General features: G+C 46.9%; 2 long non-coding RNA genes across 4 annotated transcripts in view; one reads left to right on the top strand and one right to left on the bottom strand.

The window, feature by feature from the left end:
* The first annotated feature begins 20,260 nt into the window (after positions 1–20,260).
* Positions 20,261–23,828, top strand: LOC147018363 (uncharacterized). Of its 3 annotated transcripts, none has more exons than XR_015062347.1 (3): positions 20,261–20,413; positions 23,266–23,359; positions 23,591–23,828. It is a non-coding gene; the product is annotated as an uncharacterized LOC147018363 (long non-coding RNA). The 3 variants fall into 3 exon arrangements; XR_015062346.1 differs by lacking the exon at positions 20,261–20,413 and adding an exon at positions 22,305–22,339; XR_015062348.1 differs by lacking the exon at positions 20,261–20,413 and adding an exon at positions 22,358–22,395.
* A 185-nt stretch (positions 23,829–24,013) lies between these two features.
* Positions 24,014–24,961, bottom strand: part of LOC147018362 (uncharacterized) — a 35,896-nt gene continuing 34,948 nt past the window's right edge. The window contains exon 3 of the long non-coding RNA XR_015062349.1: positions 24,014–24,380. This is a non-coding gene — a long non-coding RNA (uncharacterized LOC147018362). The remainder of the gene's footprint in view (positions 24,381–24,961) is intronic.

Here is a 24,961-nt window from a genome sequence, read left to right as displayed (position 1 = left end):
TCACTGGGACAGGAGTCGGGTTTCATTTGATACTCCTTTACTCTCAAATCATCTCGGCCAGGGGTCGGGAACGTTTTTGACTCAGAGAGCCATTAAACAAAATATTTGGAAATCTATTTCAGTGAGAGCCATATAATATATTTTAAGACTGAATTCAACGAAATGTGAGTATAATAAGCCTCTGAATTTATTATTTTAAATAATGTTGTTACAATACTCACCATTAATGGGACTTCTGGTGCTGCATGGATTTGCTGATGGCTTTGTAGCCTGGTTGGTACTTGGTGAGGTTAAGCCTCATGCAAGCGTTGAGGCTTTCATCCGTTAGACGTGATCGTAGGTTGGACTTGGTGTTTTTAAGATGTGAGAATGACTGCTCACATGCATACGTAGATCCAAACAAGGTCAAGACAGCAATACTCACACGCTGCAGTGTGAGGTATGTGACAGGAAGCGCGTTCCAAGTTTTGATAATCAGCTCGTCTTAGGGTTGAAGTTTTTTCATTTCTGTCCACATGTGCTTGCTCGCCAACTCTGCTTTCTGTCGTGCGATTCTTTCCAAATCTTCATTCAGTGACTTGAACTTATTCACCCACATGTCTGAGGCCTTCAGGTCAGCCACTTCTGCTTCAAAATCTCTGACGGAGACACCAGGAATGTAACTCAGGTCGGCTGTGTTCAGGGAACACTCGTTTGGATGGGTGATGAACTTAAAAAGACGAGTGTGCTCACGAAATTCTCCAAAGCGTGCTTTGAATGACTGTAGGAGACTGGATGTGAAGCCAGCTAACTGGTGGAGATCAAAGTTTTGAGTGGGCTCACTTGCTGTGCATGCATCTTTAAATTGTCTGTTTTTCAAAATGATGAAAAAAAAAAGTTATTCAAACTCCAATTTTATCTGCGAGCCAGATGCAATCATCAAAAGAGCCTCACCTGGCTCGCGAGCCACACGTTCCCGACCCCTGCCACAGAACCTGCTCTCTCCACAAAGGCGAATTCTTCGGCCCATTCGTCCTGAAATGTACGATACTCCTCATCTTTTTTTCTTTTCGCCATCTTCTTCGTCGAAGGGTTAGCTTTGAGCAAATGAGAGAGAGGGAGATGTTGACTCAAGTGAGTCTGGCTGGCCTGCGCACGGGCTGCCATACTCGAGAGGTGCGGCGCGGCCAGCCGACTCTGGGATGCTGTCGCCTCAGCGGTGGCGCGTGATTGGTCGAGATGAATTCCGTGACACGTCTCGGCGGCGGCACGTCATTGGAGGAACCGAAATCACGAGTCGCCTCAGCGGTGGCGCGTGATTGGTCGAGATGAATTCCATGACGCGTCTCGGCGGCGGCACGTCATTGGAGGAACCGAAATCACGAGTCGCCTCAGCGGTGGCGCGTGATTGGTCGAGATGAATTCCGTGACGCGTCTCGGCGGCGGCACGTCATTGGAGGAACCGAAATCACGAGTCGCCTCAGCGGTGGCGCGTGATTGGTCGAGATGAATTCCGTGACGCGTCTCGGCGGCGGCACGTCATTGGAGGAACCGAAATCACGACTCGCGTCGGCCGCATGACTGGACGAAACAAAAACCGCTTCAGACAATTCGGAGGTGTTTTTTCTTCTCTCCTTCTGCCAAGTTCAGCCCTGCACGTGAATGAAGAACGACACCATTCAAACTATAGGTAAAGCTTCTGCGAGAAATATTGGGCTTTCCAAGTTTCAAACTCCAATTTTATCTGCGAGCCAGATGCAATCATCAAAAGAGCCATACCTGGCTCGCGAGCCACACGTTCCCGACCCCTGATCTAGGCTATATCCGTTCAGACTGAGAAGTGATGAATGAAAACTTTTAAAACTAGAAGGGCACTCGGTAGAGCGCATACCTCTGCCACGCAATGCTTGATCCACGAGAACATATGGGGCCCAATACATTTTTGAAATATCATGTTATATACAGGACTGTATGGTTTTTGGCCCTATCTCTCAATGTTGAAAAATCACTTTAAAATTAAATAATTCTCTTTTCCAGATAGGGATTCGGATCTTCACCAACATCAAATCGATTCGTCATGGTCAGACACTCAACGTTTTCACCAAGTTTCGTCCAAATCCGTCCACAACTTTTTGGGATATCCTGCACACAAACAAACACACAGACAGAAAGGGGTGAAACCATAACCTGCTTCACCTTCGGTGGCGGATGTAACTAGATGGTATTCATTGAATACATACCCTGCACAGTCTTGAAAAGGACATGGTGTGAACCAACTATTTTGTTTTATAAGGTTTTTAAAAAATCCAACATGGCTGCCAGACCACGTGACCGATGACGTCATCTTTATCAAACCACATTTCCCATGGGTAGTTGATCAATCAGTAAAAATTTGCATTTAAAATTAAAATTTGCATTTTTGTTAAGCGGTTTCTCCTCTGGAGATTTTCAAAGATTTTTTTCCCTTTGATCCAATATGGCTACCAGACCACGTGACACATGATCATTTTTATGAAAATCCTGTTCAAATTGCAAGTCAGTCAGATTAAAATTGAGGATTTCAGAAAATTGCCCAATGTTGAACTTTTGGTATATGTTGACCTCACAAATAATTGGTGGTTGAATTAAGTGAGCTGATATGAAAATCCTCCTCAAATTTCTCTTCAATTGGATGAAAATTGAGGATTTTAGAAAATTGTCCAATGTTGACCTTAAAAGAGTGACCGCTATATCACATAGTTAAATAACATGGTAAAGTTTCAATTTCCTCCGCTGAACGCTTTTCGATGCACGTTCTTTAATGAAATGCAGACACGTATTGTTACGAATCTGGAAACCATTTGCCTTCACACATTCAGTGAACCCAAAGTTTAGTTATTTCGTTAAGTATATGTGGATAGTTAGAATCTCTCCCCTATGTCTAATGGGAATTTCATGTGTGTGCTGTGAGTTTCTTTCTAGTTAGTCTTCTGAATTAAATCCCCTCCACTCCTACAGCGTCATTACGCACGTGTTTGAGGCCACGGACATAGGCGGGGGTGAGATCACCTCAGGGCCGACTCCGCCCCAGCTAGATGGAATGTTCCCCTCGTCCAATCGGGGGTGAGATCACCTCAGGGCCGACTCCGCCCCAGCAAGATGGAATGTTCCCCTCGTCCAATCGGGATTGAGATCACCTCAGGTCCGACTCCGCCCCAGCTAGATGGAATGTTCCCCTCGTCCAATCGGGGGTGAGATCACCTCAGGTCCGCCTCCGCCCCAGCAAGATGGAATGTTCCCCTCGTCCAATCGGGGGTGAGATCACCTCAGGTCCGCCTCCGCCCCAGCAAGATGGAATGTTCCCCTCGTCCAATCGGGGGTGTGATCACCTCAGAGCCGACCCCGCTCAGCCAGATGGAATGTTCGCCTCATCCAATGAGGGGAGGACACCGATCGACCGACGCCCCCCGACCAATCCGGAGGCGAGTTACCTCAGAGCGATCCCTCCACCCACCTGGGGGAGGGATAAGAAGGGTGGCGAGCTGTCTCAGCACGGTCTTTTTTCGTGGTTCCTTGGTGGTCGGTGGTCGTGTTGGTGCTCGTGGTGGTGGTGGTCGTGGCGGAGGTGTTTTGTGGTGCTCGTGTCGTCGATTGTCGTTCGTGGCAGCCAGGATCGTGGGCTCGTTGGATTCTGGGTCGTGGGTTCGAGTCCCACCGTGGTGGTTTGTGTTGGAGCGCTCGAGCTGGGGATCCCCGTTCCCGTCCATGGACTCTGAGCTCCACAAGTGCGAGTCGGTGAAACCGCACGAGGCAGCCATGTACCCGGCCAGACTCTGACCCTCAGCTCGCCTTCCATCCCGAGCTGAAGGGCCAAATAACGACCCACGAGGTCCATTTCTTTTTGGGTGTGTGTGTGTCTGTCTGTGGCCAGTCTGATAAGTAGAAATCGTTTAAGTGATTGCCTTGTACATTTGCCTACATCTATATTCGTGATTAAGTTTGCTCTGTGTTTCCCTCCCTCTTATATTGTAAATAAATAACTGTTAAATGTTCCAGTTCGTTGTCTGTGTTTTCTTTCATTGACCCAGTTTGGTTCGGGCTTGAGAATTAGGGAGGCCGATTGTGCCGTAAATCGTTATTTGGACCGGTGCGGCTTTGGTAATTCCCGCTCAGTTATGCCGGATCCGAGTCGGTAACAGCGACTCGGTTCGTACAATGCCGGCCGAGGGTGTGGCTTCCCCAATAGATAGACTGTGCGGCTAATTAGGTAAATTGGAATCAGACAAAAAGACCCGAACCGCGCGGTCGAAATATTGGCGTCCACGTTCCATTAAGCGACCCGTCGACTTCGGAATTATCCGGAGTGACGACCTTCAATTCCAGGTGTTCGGAGGAGAGATGGCCCTAACAGCTCTTTATGGAGAGAGAGAGAGAGAGAGAGAGCGTAGTATATACCGGGGTATATATATATATATATATATATATATATATATATACACACACACACACACACACACACACACACACACACACACACACACACACACACACACACACACACACACACACACACACACACACACACACACACACACACACACACACACACACGTAGTTACGGCCACGAATGTATTATGAGGGCGTTAATCCCCGTTTCTCCTCGGAAGAGCCGGTCCTGGGGCAACCGCTCACAATTAACTTCGTGGTATGGTGGGTTGCTTTACAACCACAAATGCCAATCAGTTAACCACAAGTTCCAGTGTCCACCTTTGAATTTGCCGTTTAACTAGAGGTCACGTGGCTTCCTGAACTGGGAGCGTGCCCTCGGAGATGCACCAATCCTATATTGATTAGATCTTAAGTGGGACAGCCCAGCGTTTACCACTGGTGCATGTCGACTATGACAGGTTAATTCGTTTGGGAACTACCTCCCAGTCTACCTCGGTTTGGACAATGCTGGATCAATGCAAGGAAAGGACAAGCATAGACGGGTTGAAACGTCAAGGAATTTATTAATAAGGGAAAAATAAATAAGCTAAATAACTTTTTATTTCTTTGTGGTGAAAATAGGTGAATTCAAATCAATCAAAATAATCTCAAACAAAAAGAATTAAACAGGCATTGATAGAAAAACAGAGACAAAGAGCAGATACTTATCACAATGCCTTACTTAACAATTAAATAAGAGACAAGGGTACCCAACAGATCATTCATGGGGGAAAAGAAATCCGGTCTCGGCTTACCGAGGCAGAAGTCGTCTTGCGTCCAATAAAATGTCTCAAAATGTCTGAGCGTGCCTTGGTCCACTGCCAGCACCCTGCCTCGCCATGCACCCACCCGCAAACAGGCTCGAACACCAATCGACATCACGTCATCACCCCCAGTAACCAGGCATGCCAAGAATCAGGTACGCCAAAAGCAGGTCTCGAGCAGAACCAGTAAGAATGGTCCAACCATCACCCACCATCAGGAGCTATCAGGAGCCGTAACAAACAGACAGCTGTGAGAAGCTGTAAGGCTTTCACCAACTCACTAGCTCACCAACTGTCACCAGCAGTCAGGACTTTAAGGCTGTAAAGCTGTCACCAACTCACCAGCTCACCAACCATCTGTCTGTCACCAGCTCACCGAGCAACTGACAGGAAAGCAGTTCTCCCATCCTTTTTATTGGCGACCAGTGTGGGTGAAATCTCAAGCAGACTTCAGCCAAATCCACCTTGCCAATTGGTGCATCACTGCACGTCACTTCCAACCGTCAATCTCGCGATGATTCCTTCCTCGCTCTGCCCGACATGAATAAGAGCCAGCCAGCATCCATAGAACTGCCAAATGGGGCGTCAAACGTCAATCAAAAAAGGTGGACGTCAACGTCGGTGAAAGAGATGGGTGTCGAACTTTGATGGAAAAAGGTGGATGTCAACATTGGTGAAAGAGGTGGGTTTCGAACATCAATGAAAGAGACGTGGGTGAGGTCAATGATCCACAGCGATATTTGACCGTCCGAAGAACCGTTCAGGAAAAGCCTGCGGTGTGCTTAATCAAACGTCCTGCAAGTCCAAAGTGTAAATAAATCGCCCACCTCCAACCCAATGTGTCCTGACGGAAAGTCGGTAGAACGAGCCTCTGTTGGGGTAACGGTTATCTCTCACATGCATGAATGTGTCGAAAAGGGAATCCATAAGAAAGGGAAGCTGTTCTATATCCTTCTCAAATGCATCAAAGTTATAATCCCACAAGACAAGGGGATGGGTCTATCCTGGACATGTATTTATGGAAATAACTGTCTGAGGACCTAAATGTTTGAATACATTAGTCAGATCCGATTCTGAAATCCATAACAATATATATGTATATATGTATATATATATATATATATATATATATATATATATATATATATATATATATATATATATATATATATATATTGTTATGGCTTCTCACCACTCCGGCGTGCGAGCGACCGCTTTTAACTAATCGCCGCCACGCGCCCACCGGACGTGGCAAACCTAGTCGCAGCTTTCGGATCAACGCCGAAATCCAGCTATGGGTGTGTTTTTAATCACACCGTAAATCAGCCAACTATTCTGTCCACGCGCGACAGGGTCCGATCGCCGAATTGTCGATTTACCTAAGTATGCACGCAGACAGAAATGCCGGGGATTTACACCTCAACGGGACCTGCTTGGAAACGAGCCGCTTAAGCAGCTCGCTCCGTTTGCGATTTGCCGAGCGGTGTATATTGCCAAGCCCCGCCGGATCCGATTACTTTATCGGCTATTTAAAAGCCAGATAATATCCCGAACGCAATACGACAGCTCAATTGAGGGAAAGGACCCAACGAACAGGTGAACATTCACACAATGACATTTATTTGTACACACGTAAGCAGTCATACACGTACTGTATGCAATCAAACACGTATGCAATCATGTAGTCAATAAAGCAATGCAGGAAGAGCAAGACAAAGAACTACAACCGTTCTATAATTATGTACAAATTCACTTCACAGTTCATTACTTGACGGACAAGGCGCCATGGCATTCATACAAAGAAAAACCCCAGGAAAGGAAAGGGGCAGAACTGGACCTCATGAGCCTTTAATAGTTCACGGAGCTGTGGAGACCGCAAGAGCTCTGAGAGGCCGTGCTGGTTACCTGCCACCTTCGTGGTGACTCGCTGGTTGACCCTCGACGTTTCGTCGACACGGCAGTTGGCGCTGCGCGACTTGCTTGGCCCAGGCCCCGCCGTGCATCCTGGTGGTTCGGGCCTAGTCGACGACGCCTCAGAGGAACGAACGGGCCTTTGCTCTTTCGAGAGTTGATGCTCTTTTAAGAGCCCACCCGTTCCTGAGCGTTGGCGACCTCTCTCCGGCTTTCTCCACCTTCCCGCAGTTCTGCGAGGCACGGCAGAATGTCGGAGCTTGGCTGCGCTCCGACGACCCCGACTGCGTTCCACTGGACTCGAACCTTGGCGGGCTGCTGGCTTCCTGCGACTCGACGCCAGCTCGACTCCAGATTTCCACTCTCCGCAGCTCCCTGACAGACTTCTTGCTTGGCGTTCAGCGTGCCTTTATATGGGGTCGGTGAGTGAGTTTGATCTCTCACTTCTCACCTCTCACTCCCCGCTGGCTCCGCCCCTTTTGCGATTATGATCCGATCTCTTCACGAAACGCGGAGAGAGCAGACGTGGGTGAAATCATCAACCATGCGGACGTTGCAGGAATCGTCGGCTCCCGCCCCAACGAGGGAGTCCCCACGTCTGGTGGCAGAGATGTTGTTCGTTGCGATTCGCCGTGGCTGCCGAAAAGATGGTGGCGTTTGTGCAGATGAAGATGAGGCGATGTTGAGGAGTGTCGTGGTTGGCGCTTTGGTGGGGATGGCGTGGTTGTTGAGAGGCGGTGGTGGGGATGGCGTGGTTGTTGAGAGGCGGTTGTGGTTGGCGCTGTGGTCGGGATGGCGTGGTTGTTGAGAGGCGGTTGTGGTTGTTCCAAAATAAAGATAGCGAAAGAATAATGGCTGACTCAAAGATCACGGCGCGGTTACACGAATAATTACCTTTAGACATTGGTGGGGAAATTTAATCTGAACACACACTTATCGACATAACTGATCTCTGGGAAGCCTGAATGGTGTTCTGTGAATTTCCACAACCGTAACACTACCTCCTCCCCTTTTTACAGACTCGTCCTGAGTCGTCGAATTTTCTTGTGCCTTCATGTGTAAGTTCTCCCCTAGTACAATTTACCTTCGGATCCCTGAGTGCGACATTTGGTGTATCCGTGTCCCAAAAGTAAATAACCTACAGGCTGAGTAACTAACTTGACAAACTCACTCATACAGACGACTTATCTAAATTGCCGGCGCTATGACAAAAATGCAGGGGGAGCAACTCATGAACAATTTACCTTAACTTACAAATTTTACACTAAACCATGGCCAGGACTGATGGACTCTGTGGGGAAAAAGGCACATAGCAATGTCAACGGTATTTTGAGGGTGAGCGCCCCCACAGCTGAAGGTCGGATGTCTTTGGGGCCTGTTCAAAAGGCCCCGTTGTCTGTCACAAATCCTTTTCATGTCTTCAGCTGCTGAAGGCAAATCACTCCAACCCGGTGGCTATGCGCCATCCCACAGGCCATTTTCGAAGCAGGGAGCCAGGCTGCCCAAATGCAGTCTCTGGCTCATGAAACAAATGCAGGTTTGAACAGGGAATGTGGCCGGCTGCCCAATGCAGTCTTAAGCCGCCCCCTTGAAATGAGCACAGTGAACACAAAACGGTGCACGGGCTGCACCAATGCAGTCCCCGGGTGCGGCTGCCTGCAGGGCAGTCCCTGAAGAACACTGGATGGGCACTGACACAAGCAAACGCAAAAAATGAACAGATGGATGGATGGATGCAAGCGGTGCACGGGCAGCTCAATGCAGTCTCGTGGTGCAGCTGCCTACAGGGCAGTCCCTGCAGCTCGCGCGATGATCCTGGCGCATATGGTGATGGATGGTATGGGGCAAATGCAAACAACAACGGCTAGCAGGCATGGGGTCAAGGCAGAGGCAGGCAGACAAGGCATGGCAAGGCCGGCACAGGCCGTTGTAGCAGAACAGGCCGCCATATGAAGCTGGCCGGCCTGTGGTCTCGTTTAATGAGGTTCGTGGAGGGAGTGCGGTGGTGCCGACCGATCTGAAGGCGGGCTCGGACCTACCCTACTGTCTCCCTCCCAACCTATCGCCTTTGCCTGTCTCTGTCCATACCCACTCCCTTAGTTTGCAAAACACAAATAATTTAGCCCCAACTTATTTTTTTATTATTATTATATATATTTTTTTCCTTTCCTTCATAAATTCGTCTCCCCTTAATCCTTAAAACCCCCTTAATCGTGTCTGTCTGGCTAACCTATCATGTCACCGAGCCTACTCCCAACCCCTATGTTCCCTTCCTGGAGGGGAATAAGGGAGAGCTAGCGTCCTGTCTTGAGGCCCAATCAAGCCTCAGAATGGCCTCCTCAGATCTCAGCGATCTTACCCAAAGTGGGTCCAGCACCCCACAACGAGAGCGAAGGGATGGTTGGTGCGGAGGGGTACACTTCCCTATCTACCCTAACATTTATTACACCTAAACTAACCCGGGGCTTTCCAAAAGCGCATGTCGCTTAAACTATTGGTTTTGCCAACCAAGACTCCCGTCGCCTGTGTTGGTGTCCTTTCAAATTTGGGCCTTGCCCTCCAATTTTTCTTCCGTGCCCATGCACGGTTTCGTGGCTGGGACGCGTGGCTCCCTTGGCAGGAACTACCCTCTGCCGATTCTCCAACGATGGCACCCCCGGGCCCTGCGACTGTCTCCGAGTCTACCAGCTCCCTATAATTTGGGAGTGCCCTCCCTGGCTACTCCCCCTCGATGCTCACATGGCAGGCTGGTACCACGGGCCCCTTCCCCGGGTGCCCGTGCCCCCGACTGCCCACGTGGCTATTGGTGCCACGGGCCCCGCATCATGCGGGCCCACCCGTTCCCACTATGCTATCCCGGCCCCCCTTGGGCCATGGCCTACCACGGCCGACTAGCCCGGTGCCCGGGGTACCCACTAAGCGATACTCAGTTCGCAGCCACGCTCCCAGCCGTCAACAGGACTCCTGCACCCCTCCAAAAGGGTTTCGAGCCTACGTTCCCACCAACAGCAAAACGACCTCCATTTTGTCAATTTGACTAAACCACTAACTCACTTTACACTGACCCCGGGGTCCCTTGGGTGGGAATCACTCCTTCCCCCAATCACTCATCACACCATGCATACCACATTCGCTCCATACACTCAGGCCCGCTGGCCCTCACTCACTCAACATGTTTGTTTCTTTCAATTCTCATCTCTCACATCGCTGAACACTGCCATTCTTCTTACTCAATCCCCTAACTAACTCGTGCTCCCTCGTCATCCCTTACAATACAGCACATCCATTTACTCTACGTAACTAAGCTACGTCCCCTCTACACATTCACAGTCTTTCTTTGTCTTTCAAAAATCCATTTCCCATCCTCTAAATCTCAACTGACGTTCCCACTAACTAATCATTCCACGGGCCGCATGAGGACTTGTCCCTGCCCCATGAAGCCTGTCTAACTAACTCTAACCCACCCCCCTAACTAGTTCCATCCTGTGCCCAAGCAAGGGGGTCTTCCACCCCTTGCCTGGGAAATCCTGTTTACCCGAAACAGGGAGGCTTGCTTTTCTTTTTTTCTTCTTTTTTTTCCCCTGTGCGCCAGCGCGGCAACTCGCAATCTGCGCTCTTTCCCCGTGACGTCATGGCAGCTGTTCGCGCTTCGCGCACCTCGTCCCTTCTCGGACAGTAACATCCGGCAGGGATTCCCCTCCTGCCGGATTCCAACCATGCAGCCACGGCGTCACCCTACGCATCCCAAGCAAGCCTCGCGTTTCGAGGGGTTCCCCATGCGAGCACATGTGCTCTGCTCATGGAGCTTTACACGCATGCTCGCCTGGAGAACCCATCCGTTCCAAATTCATAATCCAGCCTAGCTTCTGTCCGTCCGCGGGATCGGCTAACATCTACCGCGTGCCTTTCCCGACCGGATTTCACTCGCGCAGGCACACACGTGGCGGCCTCGTGCGAAAAACAACACGGACCCCACGCGCACTGCCGTGCCAATCCGGCACAGTCCCCAAAATAGCTACTCGGCCTTTGTCCCTCGTCTGGCACCGTCGTGGTCGCAACTCCACACACACACCCCTGCGTGCCATGACGCTCACACACCTTACCATGACACTCGGACACGCGGTTCGGTATTCCCGCATACCGATCGTCATCTCACTCTCATACCGCGTTCTCACACATGCGGTTCCTCTTACACACGCAGTTTTTCTCATGCATGCCATTTCACTCATGCACGTGGTTTGTTTTACACACGGTGTTTCTCTTACACACACCTTTTCACTCACGCACGTGGTTTGTTTTACACACGGTGTTTCTCTTACACACACCTTTTCACTCACGCACGTGGTTTGTTTTACACATGGTGTTTCTCTTGCATGCACCTTTTCACTCAAGCATGCCATTTCACTCACACACGCTGTTTCTTCCACACATCGTGCTTCTTCCACACACGCAGTTTCTTTCAGACAACGCCTTTCACCCACGCTATGCGCGCGTTTCAGCACACATATCGCCACACTCCTAAACACACATTTCGAAACCATGCTGGGAATTCGCTCTACCACAAGGGGTCCTGGGGCCTTCACACCCCCCAAGCTCCGTGTGTACCCATTCACAGCACTCGCCCCCTCTAACTCGCAAAGCACGACCGGACTCACCTGGTCGCGATCCGCTTCAAGGGGGAATATTCCCTCCCCTCATTCCTGATGAAGGCTATCCTGCTGCTCGCACCGGGTCAAGACACATTCTGCCAGCTCGCCCCCATTGTCCTCCACGACCTCCATGTGTGTGTGTTCGTCTTTACTTCCGTCCAATTCACCCTCTATCTCCCGTGTCTCTGTTATTTATTTTACTTCCCGCGTCTCCCTTGTCATTGCCTCTACCTCCTTTATTATCTTTCTCGTCTCCACGTGTCTCTTACACGTCTCAGTCACCCCATTTAATTTCTCCATCGTAGTCACCTCCACGTGTCTCTCTGCAGTAATGAGTCTCGTCCAACACGTCTCCCGAATTATTTTGTCCTCACCCGTCTCCATTGCGGGGCCGACACAATCCACACTCTCCCTCAGCTCGTTTGCTCCAACACGTGGCGCCGCCATTTTGTGCTCCATTGTCCGTGTTTCGTTGCATGCAATCGGCCTTATGTCCGTCTGCAGGCCTCGCCCCACGCGCTGCATCTCACCCTGCAGTGTTTGCATATCTTTATCCATGTTGTTTTTCATTTCCTTTGCATTTCCATCCATTTTGTTGCTCGCTTCGCGTGCATTTTCTTTCATTTCGTTTTTCATTTCTTTCATTTCGTTGGTCGCGTTTTCTTTCATTTCGTCTTTCATCGCTCGTATATCTCCACTCATTGCTTGTCTGATCATCTCCACCATCTGTGCGATGCCTGATGACTCTAGCCGGACCGATCTGCCATTATCGGTCATGGTTTTGCTGGGGACCGGGGAGGGATTTTGACGGAGGAGGGGAGGGGGGTGTCATACACCGCGGCCCCCGCCGCTGCGCCCATTTCGGACTCTAGGTTTGGTTGTGGGGGGTGTTCAACCTGCATGGGAATGTTCTGCACGGGGATTTCGTCCTGAGCCATGGATTCTATCATCTCTAAATCCATTCCTAATCCCTCCTGCGCCTGTTCGCCTTGAACTGCCATTTTGCGTATCGGATATAATTTAAAAGCTCAGAATTTGGGGGAACACGGAGGGTTGCTTCACACACCCTTGATCCGGTTCCGTTAATTTAGTGTGGAGTCGGAGGGGTTTGAATCCCGCTCGCTGAAACCAGTGTTGTGGATTCTCACCACTCCGGCATGCGGGCGACCGCTTTTAGCTAATTCACAGCCGCACGCGCCCACCGGACGTGGCAAACCTCGTCGCAGCTTTCGGATCAACGCCGAAATTCAGCTATGGGTGTGTTCTTAATCACACCGTAAATCAGCCAACTATTCTGTCCGCGCGCGACAGGGTCCGATCGCCGAATTGTCGATTTATCTAATTATGCGCGCAGACAGAATGCCGGGGATTTACACCTCAACGGGACCTGCTTGGAAACGAGCCGCTTAGGCAGCTCGCTCCATTCACGATTTGCCGAGCGGTGTATATCGCCAAGCCCCGCCGGATCCGATTACTTTATCGGTTTTTTAAAAGCCAGCTAATATCCCGAATGCAATATGGCAGCTCAATTGAGGGAAAGGACGCAACGAGCTGGTGGACATTCACACAATGACATTTATTTGTTACACACGTATGCAATCAAACACGTATGCAATCATGCAGGAATAAAGCCATGCAGGAACGAGCAGGACATAGACCTACAACCGTTCTATTATTATTTGCACTATTATATCACTTAACAGTTCTACTTAAGGACATGGCGCCACAACGTTCATACAAAGAAAAACCCCAGGAAAGAAAAGGGTAAGAATAGGGCCCGCAGGCCTTTAATGTTCCTCTGAGCCGGGATGACTGCGAGGCTCCGAAAGACCGTGCAGGCAACCTTGTCGCCCTCTGGACGACTCGATGGGTTCTGGTTCGGCGACCCTCAGTGGCCCTTTCCACACTCCGCTGGACTCCACCCATGCCTTCAACGGCGATTCGGCTGGCGACTCCTCTCCGGCTCCACCGGCGCCTCCGTCGACCAAAGAGAGAGACCAAGCAGAGGGACTCTCTTTCCCCTCACTGACAGACTCCGCTGCATGCCCAGACTGCATACGATTGCAGCTCGACTCCGCTCCCAGGCTTCACGACGAACCCAGACTAACTGCAACTCCACTCCGTTCCCAGACTTCCACTCAACTCCACGGCGAACCCAGACAGACCCTTGGCGTTTTCAGCCCGGCCTTTTATCACCCCGGCACCTCGCCCTCCCTTCGCGGCACGCGCCGGGGGGGGGGGACATTCCAGGGGGTTTCTGCACGGCTCCTCTTGACGCTCTTTTGGCCCGATCACGGACATTCTTTTCTTTCGCCCTTCTGAGGGAAAATTTCAACAGATCTCGGCTGGGGTTAGTTGTTGTTTCCCAACCGTCATTGGATATCGGGGTGGGAGTTGTTGAGATGTTGTTGTTGCAGTGTGGTTAGCGCTGTGGAGGGGATGGCGTGGTTGTTGAGATGGTGGTTGTGGTTGGCGTTGGGGTGGAGATGGCATGGTTATTGAGATGGTGGTTGTGGTTGGCGCTGTGGTTGCGATGGCGTGGTTGTTGAAAGGCGGTTGTGGGTGTTGAAGTAGTGGTTGTTCCAAAATAAAGATAGCAAAAGAATAATTCTACCTCAAAGATCACAGCCCAGTTACATGAATAAAGCCCTTTAGACATCGGTGGGGAAATCTAATCTGAACACACACTTATCGACATAACTGATCTCTGGGATGCCTGAATGGTGTTCTGTGAATTTCCACAACCGTAACAATATATAAGTGCTTGCACTTGCTGTTAGGCAGACAGTCATTACAACAAATGTAAAGAGGTTTGTTAGTAGTTGTGCTGTATTTTATATCTTTTTTCAGTTTCACTCCTTTTTCATTGACTTCATACCTGTGTGTGGCTTCAATAAAACACTGGAGCAAAGGAGGTTATTCCTTGACTCCAATATCGTTCTTGAATGGAGTTTGGCTGGCTGTCTAAATACATGCAGTTAGTTACAATCCTTTAACGAAAAGGAGGTAGAGATTTTGAGTTCTGGGAGAACTTCTTCCCACCTTCTGAAACCTACAAATGGAGATAACAACCAACAGGGGGACAGTACAATGACAATGCAAAAGAAAATTTACTGAACAAAATTGTTCCCATGGAAAAACATAAAACATCATGACGTTAACGTGACAGTCTGGAGTGTTCGGATAAGAAAGACGCTAAGTAAAGGCCCGGTCACACCTTGACGTTTTAGCCAACGTATGCCGATTTTTGAATTTTTTTTCTAAAACGCTGGCACACGTTGAATACGTTATGGGTAAGTTTTGATAACATTGAGAGCACGCTGAAAAACACTGCCATACGTCGTTGTACGCTGGCTTTAAACGTTGTACTTTTCGGTTGTCCTCAAATTTTTTCATGCTTGAAATTTCACGACGTATGCCGGCGTATGACTCACACGTTCCGCTACGCTGGCCACAAGTTGTATGCACGGTCTGCGATCGTTGACAGACGTCAACACATGCTACTTGTAAGTTAATCATAAGTTGAGACACGCCGAGGTAATGTTTAGCGTACCCGAAACTTATTTCTAACCTATGATTAACGTGTTGTTGGCACGTTACGCGATCGTTGCCACACGTCGACAGACGTTACTTTTAAGTTACTCATAGGCTGAAAGACGTCGGTATAATGGATCGTCCTTGCTTCAGCGTCCACGGCCACGGCCAGGACACTTATTTGCAGCATTCTTCAAACTTTTCTTCGGCATGACGAGGATGTTCACACTTCGATGTCTAGCTTGGCTATGATTCCAATTGTCCATCGGCAGCGTCTATTTAAAATAGTCGAGTTTGAGCGTTTTAACACGTTCAGAAGAAACGCTTCAAATTTCAAAACCCCAGCGTCAAAAAACAAAGGCGAGTGACAGCAATTTAAATCGTTCATTGTAAACAATGAAAATAGCTGAGTGGTACCGTTTAAAAGTCGTTGAGTGTAAAAAAAAATCCAATTGTTGAGCGCAAGCGTCTACTTTCAATAGTGGAGATGTAGCTATTTAAATCGTTGAGTGGCAGCCTATGAACCTACCCATGGACACGCGGACGCAAGGACGATCCATCATAACCCACACCCTCCCCCTCACACTCACCTACTACTGCCAACATGAACAAACTACTACTAATACTAATACTAATACTAATACTGATACTAATACTGATACTAATACTGATGCTGTTACTGCTGACATGGACATCGACTCAAAAAGGACTCGAAAACACTGTTGGGTTCCCCTTTTATGAACACCATTTTTATATACCAATTCCCAAAACCGCTGGGAACACGTCTTTATATGGCAGTTGTAAGCTAGAAACACATTCATTTTTTTTTTTGTCGACCGGAAGACGTCATTGGAATACGTCTACATACGTCGATGTGTGTTGGGACTACGTAAAGAATTGGTTCAAAGCACGTCAAACATAAGTTAGAAATAAGTTTCGCGTAAAAAAGACATTACCGCGACGTGTTTCGACTTATGAGTAGCTTATAAGTAGCGTTTGTGGACGTGTGTAAGCGTCCACATATCGTGTGTAAAACTTATCCCCATCGCATGCAGAACGTGTGTCATACGCCGAGTACGTCGTAAAATTTTGAACATGTTTAAAATTTCTTGACGTACTCTACTTACTACGACGTATGATAGCGTACTTTAGCGTTCTACTCACGTATACCAAACTTACTCATACCGTATTTGACGTGCCCCAACGTTTTAGACACATTTTTCTTAGGTCGGCATACGCTGGCAAGATCGCCAAGGTGTGACCGCGATGTTGTCACTTCAATTTCTACGGCAGTTATGATTCGAATCGTTGTGCGTCAGCCTTTTAATAGGCTACGTCACGACATCGTCGGCGATGCGTGCAACGCGCTATGCTGAAGTTAGACTATCGTTGGGCATAGGTTGTGTAGGCGAACAACAGGTTCAGCATTCGTTGGTATAAGTTATCTATAACACAACGAAACGTTCTGTGTCCATTACTAATATGTTATGCATACGACCAACTCGTTATGAATACGTCCGAATCTTAAAAAAAAAACATCAAAAGTTCAACGTCAGCCAGCGTTTTACATACATTTTAATACGTTGCCATCGCTGGCTAAAACGTCAAGGTGTGACCGGGCCTTAAGTAAGATTCAAAAGTTAACAATTAAACTTCTATGACGTTGAGCTTTTGCTATAGCTGGTCATTATCACACGGTTCGGGCAGGAATTTGTAATTTGTTGACGGTGCCAGCACACAATGGCCAACTGTTTATGAAAGACACCGTGGGATCTTTAACGACCACCAAGCACCACTTCTGTTAGACTGGTCCCCAGCTTAACAGCGCATTCATTGGTACAACTACAACGGCCTGCCTGCCAAACGCCTGGGTGACAGACTGACAGTTGATCGTCGGGTTGCGGATAGACCCCAGACTAGACACCAGCCCGTATGTAAACTTTCAATCAGGAAGGAGTATGACTTGTAAAAACAGCAGGGAAGAATTGGTTTCTGCTGAAACAAATGCACAACAGAGGAAAGGAAAAATGAAGGGTGAAATATTCGGATTCTAATAAAAAGTGAAGGTCTTATCAAGCATGAATGTGTCGTCCATTTCAATTTGCCTGTCACTCAACTTCCAACCTTCTCCCTCCACAAAACCCCTCGTTTCCATGATGTTGTGAAGGGTGGTGTCTTGCCCGTCATGTACCTCTTTGTCTTCCCTCCCTATTCCCTTTTTCCATTCTCACACACCCTACCTCCTTTCTAAAAGTTTCCCCCAACCCCCACCACACGTACACCCATGCGAGAGAGAACGAGAGAGAAGATGGTCCCAATGGCCTTTTCCTGTGCTTGTGAAACGTCTTTTTAAAATCTCTCCTCCAGTTTTGCTCTCCCCCCAAATGCTTCGCAACCTTACACATATGTATTCCATACTAGCAAACTGACGCAGTGATCATGATCCTGTATGTTCGTGTCATACATATCATGAGCTACAGCTTCTACATTTTGATGTACTACACAAAATGGAGCAATTTTGCACCTTTCTCTCCTCCCTTGCTTTACTCCAATTGCATCCGAACATTTCCTTTCTCCCCCACTGCCATCCTCCCATCACACAGCGTCCTCTCCTTTGTCTGTCATCTTTTCCCCTTCTTTCTTTCTTTTCCCCAGTTACTCGATTTCTCCTCTCCTTTAGACATATGTACTTTTGAAAAAATGTAACTCGGAAAACTTTTCTCCCTATTGAATGAAAGAGCCTTGTGATATGCAATACTGCATCGAGCTGTAAAACTGCTCTGTATGTACTTTTTCCATGATGTTTGCAGCGAGCTCATCCATGTGTTCTTTGCTTTTGTTATGTCATGCCAAGGACTCAAGGAGTGCATCAAATGTCCAATCTATCAGGATGGTTTAAACTTCTGCACTTTTTGTGACAATATCATTTACATATTATAATATTCTTGTGTGTAATGGTTTATGTTTTTCCTTGGGAACCATATTGTTCAGTGCATTATAATTTTACATTGTTATATACTGTTGAGGGCCGGCGGGGTCGGGTGAGAAGACCACTAGGTGGGGGAAAGCTACGTCGATTCCCACCAGACTCCCTGGAATTGTAGGCCGTCGCTCACGGATAATTCCATGACGCAGTGGGTCGCTTAACCGACTGTGGACGCCAATATCTCAACCACGTGGTGTAGGGTCCTCCTGTCTAGAATCAATTACCTAATTAACCAAATGGTTTTGACTACCAGGGAACCACGCCCTCGGTACGCCTTGCCCGAACCGGATTAGATCACTTTACCAACTACCGACTACCTTTCCGGATTGGATGCAGTCGAGCGGCACTGCCAAGGATGTACCGGCTAGAAGGAACGGATTGTCGGGAATAAAAACCCGGCGAAACTCAGATTCGAACCATGCTGGACCTCCACCTCCTCCACCATATTGGGATCGTTACTTAAAAGGAGGTCTAACACTGCACTCCCCCTCGTGGACTTATCTACAAACTGGGTTAAAAAGCAATCTTGCACTAAAACTAGGAAATTTTCATCCGCTCTACCCTTTCCCTGTTCCTGGACCCAATCTATCCCTGGCAAGTTAAAATTCCCCATAATCAATACTCTTCCCTTACCACATGCCCTTTTGAACTCTTCATGTACTCCTCCTTCCTCCTCTTCCTTCACACCTGGAACCCGTCCTCCAGTTACTCTCCTCCTCAAACCATGTCTCACTCACTGCAACTACATCGTACTCCTCGCGATCGACTTTGGCTTCAAGCTTTTCCATCTTCTGATTTAAACTTCTGGCATTGGTATAGAATATATTTAACTTTTCCTTTCCTGAAATTCTATTTTCTTGCCTGGCCTTACGAATCACAATTACTTCATCCGTTCCTTGCTTAATACCTTCTCCACCATCCCCTGACCGAAAAAAGCCTGAATTCCTTCCTAAATTCCCACTGCAAACCTTGCTGCCCCCTTTCTATTTAACATACGGCCATCATTCTGGAAACACTCCCTTTGTCCCTGAAATGACTCCCACTACTTCTTCAATGGAAAACCTTTCTCCCTACACCATTCTTCCAGCCATTAGTTGACGTCTATTGCACTGCTCATAATTTCTACATCGTTTCCTAATCAAGGGAGAATCACGGACACATGACCACACAACCCTTTGCTTTTAGCCTCTTACCCAATATCCTGTATTTATTTTTCAAAACCTCTGAGTAAACTTTCCCTGTATCATTCGCACCTAGCTGTACCACAACCAACTTATTCCTGTCAACACCCGATACAATATTGTTTACCCTTCCTTAAATGTCCCCAACTCCTGCTCCTTCAAAACTACATGGAATTCTATGTCAACAAACATTCCTGCAAAATGAAGAATCTGCATCTATCTATCTATCTATCTATCTATCTATCTATCTATCTATCTATATATTACGAAAACTCTCATCTTGTATATATGTATGTATGTTCCCGAAATACGGCTAAAACGGTACACGATAGTACAAAAATATTGGCCCACCTGACGCATCATTCTCCCGCGTTGTGCAGTATCAAGTTTCGTTAAAATCGGGCAACAAAAATTATGATAAAATCAATTCCCGATTCAGTCAAGTACTCCTTTGGGAGAATTTGATCAATGCAAACAACCTCGGCGGTATAGTTCGCTGGAGCTATCTTTTTTTTTAATGATTTTTTTATCAACTGCTGTTACAACGGGAGCCCAACACGTTCACGGGTCGTCTAGTATACTCCTAAAACTCTCATCTTGTGTGTGTATATATATATATATATATATATATATATATATATATATATATATATATATATATATATATATATATATATATATATATATATATATATATATATATATATATATATATGAACACGACAGCGCAAAAATTTTAGGGCCACCTTACTCAGCATTCACCTGTGGTGTGCAGTATCAAGTTTTGCTCAAATCAGGATCTGGCAACGAAACAATTATTAAAAAAATAAATTCCCGATTCAGTCAAGTTTTGGTATGACTATCCATAAAGCGCAAGGACAAACCATAGAGAATGTGTTGATTTACCTCGAGAAACCGGTTGGCCGAACGATGACTCCTGAGGTAAATGCTCAAATTTTCTTCAAGTTAAAGTTTGACCATCACACTGCCTTCCCATTCCCTTTCCTTCACACTGCCTTCCCATTCCCTCCCCTCACACTGCCTTCCCATTCCCTCCCCTCACAATGCCTTCCCATTCCCATCCCTCACACTGCCTTCCCATTCCCTTTCCTTCAAACTGCCTTCCCATTCCCTCCCCTCACACTGCCTTCCCATTCCCTCCCCTCACACTGCCTTCCCATTCCCATCCCTCACACTGCCTTCCCATTCTCTCCCCTCACACTGCCTCCCATTCCCTCCCCTCACACTGCCTTCCCATTCCCTCCCCTCACACTGCCTTCCCATTCCCTTTCCTTCACACTGCCTTCCCATTCCCTCCCCTCACACTGCCTTCCCATTCCCTCCCCTCACAGTGCCTTCCCATTCCCTTTCCTTCACACTGCCTTCCCATTCCCTCCCCTCACACTGCCTTCCCATTCGCATCCCTCACACTGCCTTCCCATTCTCTCCCCTCACACTGCCTCCCATTCCCTCCCCTCACACTGCCTTCTCATCCCCTCCCCTCACACTGCCTTCCCATTCCCTTTCCTTCACACTGCCTTCCCATTCCCTCCCCTCACACTGCCTTCCCATTCCCTCCCCTCACACTGCCTTCCCATTCCCTTTCCTTCACACTGCCTTCCCATTCCCTCCCCTCACACTGCCTTCCCATTCCCTCCCCTTACACTGCCTTCCTATTCCCTCTCCTCACACTGCCTTCCCATTCCCTACCCTCGATGAGTGCCAGCTTGCTGGTATCCTGTGTCGGAGTGGCGACCCGTCCAGGATTGATCCCAATAGCCAAGGAAACTGCTTCGGCAGCACTAACACCCTGCACAGAGTGTGGTCCCAATGGATGGATGGTTGGGTCTCATCGGTTTTTGGGGTCTCATGGGTTATCGGGGTCTTTGGGGTCTTTAAGGGTTTTGTGGGTATTAGTGGTTTTCGGGTTCTTTGGTGTTTCAAAGTACAAACTTTATAGACATCCTCACATTGTAATGGTACCCTACATATGTTTATAGCGAACGCAGTGAGCTTCATACTTAACGCTTGCACGTGAGAGAATAGGAAACAACAACAACAACAACAACAACAACAACAACAACAACAACAACAACAACAACAACAACAACAACAACAACAACAACAACAACAACAACAACAACAACAACAACAACAACAACAACAACAACAACAACAACAACAACAACAACAACAACAACAACAACAACAACAACACCCCTGGCTATTGGGAATCCGTGTCGTTAGCTGTTACTTTTTGCTTCCGGTTGTTGTTTAACGCTGTGCGGTGTATAAACACGATTGGGTTTTATTTCTATCTTGTGAATATTACTTAACGTGTGCACATGAGAGAATAGGAAACAACAAAAACAACACAATACCCTGGCAATTGTGAATCCGTGTCGTTGGCTATGACCATTTTGCTTCAGTTTTTGTTTTGTTTCAGGTTTTTTTTTTTTGTTTCCGGTTTTTGTCATGGGGAATGATGCATGCCGGGAGATCATGACCGGAAGTGTTTATTTATTTATTCAATTATTTTTTCCCAAAGTTAATTTTATTCTTCCGAAAGTGATTTTTTTTCATGACAGGAAGTGTTTATTTTGTATTTAACATTACCGGGAGTGATTTTGAAACTCTTTCTGGAACTTATATTTTCTTTTATTCTTGACTGGAAGTGATCGTTTATTTATTTATTTATTTATTCAATTATTTTTTCCCCAAAGTTAATTTTAATAAAGATATCTCCCACATCATCAAAAATAATTTTTAATCGTGATTTACATTATTTGATCGCTGATCCCGAATCCAGGCTGAAGTAACCGGAAATTGCGTCAAATCATCAGCTGTGCGGCGCTTACACGTACCACGGTGTTGTTGGCAAGTATACAGTTGTGAACAAGTTTTATGTAAAGTCAGAAGCGAATGTAAGAAGAATACTACGTTCGCTTCTCGGCTTTGCCTATTCCATATTAGACGATCTAACATTGTAAATAGTAGGTACTTTATAGAAATATGTTTGAGTTGTTGCTCTCACCGGCTTCCTGTTAATATTGCACCGTAAAGTACACCCCTATCGGTCTGATTGGTAATGTGTCTCGCAGTTCCGCCATCATCAGGCTGATTGACAGTTGTAGCCCCGTCCATCCCTCTGTTCCATTCCCATTCCTTTGCAAAGGAATCCAGTTTTGCCGACTTTTCGTGGAATCCTTTGAAGCGATTGATATTACAATAACAAAGCATGTTGCACCAAGTAAAACTCCCTATCGGATGGTTCCGGAGTCATTGCCATTGAGAGAGGCAGCTCGGAAATACGCCGAATGATGATGATGATGATGAAGGTGATGATGATGGTGATGATGATGATGATGATGATGATTACGATGATGATGATTGATTGATTACGATGACCGAGAAGAAAATTTGCTGGTTTTGGCCGATCTCAGTTTTTTGCTTTTTGCCATGGTCTGGAGTACTGAAAAGTGATTCCTGCCCAGACAGTCAGCTGAACAGACCAGCTGGGCTGTTGTATGTCCCCAAAGCAAGATTTCAGAGAAGATACTCCAACTTAAATTTTGTACATTGCGGGTGGGACTGATTTTTATTTTATTCCTACTTTATCTTCCGTGCCATCCCCATATCGAGAGTGCTAGCGCATTCTCTGATACCCGATGAAGATTGCCTTACTTAGATGTAAGTAAAACATCAAGAAGATTGTTGTTTACATCTCGAGCAAAAATTAACTTTCGAGTGCAGCACGTCAATGATGGGCCAAATGACCTCCTCGTGTCCTTCAGGTCTGACAAGATCATTCGACCACCCTTCCTTTTGCACGTGCGTGTACATGACCCAGCGCATATTCCCGCGGACACCGAGGACCCATCGTGCGAGGTATATTAATTAATTTCCATTCTGCATGGGGAAAATTATTTTTTAAATGCAGTACTGGAATCGGGTTGATGCAATGTCAGCAATCGAACCTATTGCATTTAAATATCTATTGAACGTTTACCAAATGTAAATGAATCTGCATATGGTCTTCTTCTGCTTCTTCTTCTGGTCGGTCAGCCTCCTTCATCAATCCTGAAGATTTTTGTGGAACTTAATTGTTTTCTTGTGCAGGATGCGTCAAACTTAGTTACGGACTCTTGTCAAATACAAGTGAAAGGCTTCGACGGATGGTGCTGTCATCACTTCAAGAATCAAGGGGTCGGCCATTGTATTCCTTCACCGTCTTGGGGAAAAAGGAATGTTTGTGATAATCGGCCCTCGATCGTGGAATCTGATAGCCATGTGTATGCACACGCCTTCTTGGTCTTCAAGGGCAACCTAGTTCATGAATAAAACACACCACATTGCACAGGAGTGATTGTCAAAGTCTATTGTCAAAGGCAACCAGGTTGTTGTGTATCTTGTATGATCATCAGGCTTTCTCTACATGTCGAAGAGGTCTACAGTCTCTGCTAGAGACTACATAGAGTACAGAGTGGTCGCTCGATCCTTTAGAGCAGTGGTTCTTAACCTTTTTAAGTGCCCGTACCCTTTGAGTTTTCATAATATTTTCCCATACCCCCATCTAAAACGACTTCAAACGACAATAATAAATGAATAAAGTTTCTTTATTTTCACAAAAAAATATAAAAAAACACATTTATGGAAACAGTAATCATAATGCATCATGTTTGCTGAACAGTCACTTTGTTGAAGTAGGTTACAGTATGATAATAACTTTTGTAGAAAAAACATACGACACAGTACACACAGACACATTTCTAGTGGCTCTTTTGATGTTGTTTTTCATCAATGATGATGCAGAAACGAGGTTCTTTCTTTGAAATAGCCACACGCATGTCGTCACTTGCATCCAAACGGTTCCTGGCCTTTGTTTTGATGTGTAGGAGTGTTGAAAAACCTGTCACACAAATAGGTGGTCGCAAATGGCACGAGGATCTCCAGATTTCAAGATATCTCTCTATCTCTATATATCTCTATATATCTCTATATATCTCTATATATCTCTATATATCTCTATATATCTCTATATATCTCTATATATCTCTATATATCTCTATATATCTCTCTCTCTCTCTCTCTCTCTCTCTCTCTCTCTCTCTCTCTCTCTCTCTCTCTCTCTCTCTCTCTCTCTCTCTCTCTCTCTCTCTCTCTCTCTCTCTCTCTCTCTCTCTCTCTCTCTCTCTCTCTCTCTCTCTCTCTCTCTCTCTCTCTCTCTCTCTCTCTCTCTCTCTCTCTCTCTCTCTCTCTCTCTCTCTCTCTCTCTCTCTCCAGCTCAACAAGATCATCTTTCATTGTATCACGATCATACATGGAATCCAGGTTGAAAAGAAATGGATCCCATATCCATCTCTGTGCAATAGAAACCTCTCCATGGTGAAAGTATCCTTGGAAGGACTGAATCAGCACCTGCAAATGTTCTTTCACTTCAGTCATGATGGATTGTTCTTTTTCCGCATTAGCAGCCTCGTCAAGTTCAGC

The sequence above is a fragment of the Eptatretus burgeri genome, chromosome 10, assembly GCF_056783735.1.
Source record: "Eptatretus burgeri isolate ZD-2024b chromosome 10, Ebu_testis_v1, whole genome shotgun sequence".
NCBI lineage: Eukaryota > Metazoa > Chordata > Myxini > Myxiniformes > Myxinidae > Eptatretus > Eptatretus burgeri.
Note: the sequence above shows the minus strand (reverse complement) of the source record. Positions and strands in the feature narration are given on the sequence as shown.